Raw genomic sequence first — 2939 nt, 5'->3', positions numbered from 1 at the left:
ATTCATTTCGAATATAAGTAACCAATTAGTAGTTAAGTCGTTTACACTAGAATGGACAAATGCTGATTAAAAATTTGAATAAAAATATGAGTACTTCAAATGCAACAAAGAGGAAATCTAATTAATTTATAAATCTATTAACAATTGAATTGCAATAAAATAATTTGAATCTTGTGAATCTTATGTGGAAAAATTAAATCTGTGAGAATAGATGTGTAGAAAAAATCATTTACATAAAAACCTTTTCTTCTACATTTAGTTTATTAATTTTCTTGTAATTTTTGCACTTCAAAGCAACTTGTTAACAACATTTCATTTTCTTTTCTTGTTTTTATAATTTTCATATTTTCATTCATCACATCTCTCACTTGTTAGTAATGTTTTTGAACTCCACTCTTAGCAATTTTTGCAAAAACCTTTTCAACCGCAAAAGTCCACCGAGCAATTCATTAAAAATTACATTTTAACTTGGGGGCTTAAAAATTCTAAATATTTACTGTTTTAGCCCTTTGTTGGGGTTGTTTTTACTGCTGCCCAAGGAAACGTCACCTTTTCTAACTAAAATGCGGGGGAGAAATGTGTGTGTGGCAGGAGAAAATGTTGTTATTTTAATGTTGACAAACCCCATTTGCAACTCCAAGGCACAACGGTTTACCTTACCTACTGGAATTTCTAACTGGCAAAGGCCCTTTTTAAATGGCTTAGGCAAACATGGCTACCGCCACGTTTCCGCCACAAATGACACCAATGAAAATTTATACCAACATTTTACCATTGGCAAAGTAAATTTGTATTTATTTCATTAAAGGAATATGAAAACAGAAACCAACAACAAAATGCAAATAAATTAAAAAGTCATTTTAAAGCGATAAACAGGAAAAGATATAAATTTCGTTAAACATTGCGGGAGAGCTGAAGCAGAAAGGTTGAAGATACTGGCATTTAGATATTACTTTGATTTAAGTAATTAGCACAACAAATAGCTACAAGCTGTTTTGACATTATAGTGACAGTTTATGGACGCAGGCGAAGAAGTAATAGAGAGAATTAAAACATAAATTGTCATAATTTATTTAGAAAGGTATTAGTAGGATACTTTGAAATCTGAGCTTGAATTGAGAAAACTCATAAAACAATGACTACTTTGATATTAAAAAGTTGTATTAATTAAAGGATGTTTAACGATGTGGTTTTTATAAAGAACTTTTAAAGTATAGACCAAAGCTAAATTGTACCTATACTGTTACACTAAGATATTTGAGCTATATTCATTTAAAGTACCACAGATAGACGCAAATGAGAGTCCATTACGTAAAACTACAAGGTCACTTAAGCCCACAAAATAGACCTATTGTAGTATCACTGTTTATAAGAGCACAATATTGTTATACATTACGTGGTGACATAGTTTCTAATCCTTTCAAAAAAGAACTAGAAAGAGAGAAGTTTTATTTGTAATCCAGAAATAATTTTGTAGTTTCTATAAAATTGATATATTTTTATTTGAAATACTATAGATAAACACAAACCATCCAGTTAAGTCCAATTGACTAAGAGTAAGGATCACTTGACCCTTCGAAAAGGACAAATTATAATACGAAAGTTAATAAGGACACGTTAACGTTTTGAGAACTGAAATAAGAATTAGAAACAATGAAACCCTAATCTAAAAATCATTTTGTCATTTCAATATAAGTGATATGTTTTTATTTGAAAAACTATAGATACATACAAATGACAGTCTAATATACAAACAGTTAGGATTACTTTAGCATTCGAAACGGACCCATTGTAATACCATAGTTTATAACTTTGGTTATAAACGGCACGATAACGTTTTAAGAACTGAAATAAAGACCTAGAAAGAACGAAGCCGTAACCTAAAAACCATTTCGTCATTTTAATAAAATTCCCACGTATATGTTAGTTATATCAGGCAAACATTTGACAAAGACTAGTCCCAGAGTAGTTATATGCCTCAAAGAAGATATTCGACTTCAAACAAGTGCTGTGCACGTTCTTCCTTTTACTCTGACTTACAACGACGATAGTTAAGGAATCCCTAAAAAAAAGCTCTAAACATCGATATACCTACCGATAAGACATGGTTCTATTAGTAAGGCGTTAGTTTAAAACTGTAAATGTATGTCCTAAATATATATTCGCCGTATTTAAAGCAATATATAATAATTCATTGTATATACTTTCACTATAAATTCATAAAAGTTCCTTCTTAACTACTAATTTGTAAGCAGCACGTGCATGTTCTGCTGTCACATACTCGTACATTATGTCCTTATGGAATAACCGCAAAAATTAAAAGGTTTGACATTTAATGCCGCAATCTGATGAGATAGTATCTTCACAATTTTTATATTGAAATATTAGTTTTTAATAATTTGAGTCTTTTTTTTCCTGCCAGCAATGTGGTTGGTGACAACATATTTTCCCATTAAACGTTAAACAGCGCAAGTCAATTCCCAATTGTGTTGAAAATGTATCCTTTTATGCCGTCTGCCAGGACAATGCAGAAAATAAATATAAAATCAAGATAAGCACTGCATTCATTGGTACGTTCCATATACCACGTTGCAGGAGCAATAGTAAGAGCAGTATAATACTCTTTTTTTCTGTACTTAAATACAAATCAAAAGCAATTTTCCACTAAATGCCTTGCAATAACGAAGCGGGAAAACGGCGTTAATCCCCTTTGATAGATAAGATTATAACTTTATAAATGCGAGCGACGCATTGAAATGAATTTATCTGCACAAAGAATAAAATTGCAATTGGATTGTAATTACTATGTAATTATATTGTATTTGCTCATGGCAAATGTGTAAATAGACAACAAAACGGGTAGACTGGTATTACTACCAGTAGCTGCAATTGTAGCTAAGGAAGCATAGAGTGCTGAAAGGTAGCACTTTGTTGCTATA

Source organism: Teleopsis dalmanni, chromosome 2 (genome assembly GCF_002237135.1).
Source record: "Teleopsis dalmanni isolate 2A chromosome 2, ASM223713v2, whole genome shotgun sequence".
NCBI classification, from domain to species: Eukaryota; Metazoa; Arthropoda; class Insecta; order Diptera; family Diopsidae; genus Teleopsis; species Teleopsis dalmanni.
The sequence above is the reverse complement of the archived record's forward strand: the minus strand, read 5'-3'. Positions refer to the sequence as shown.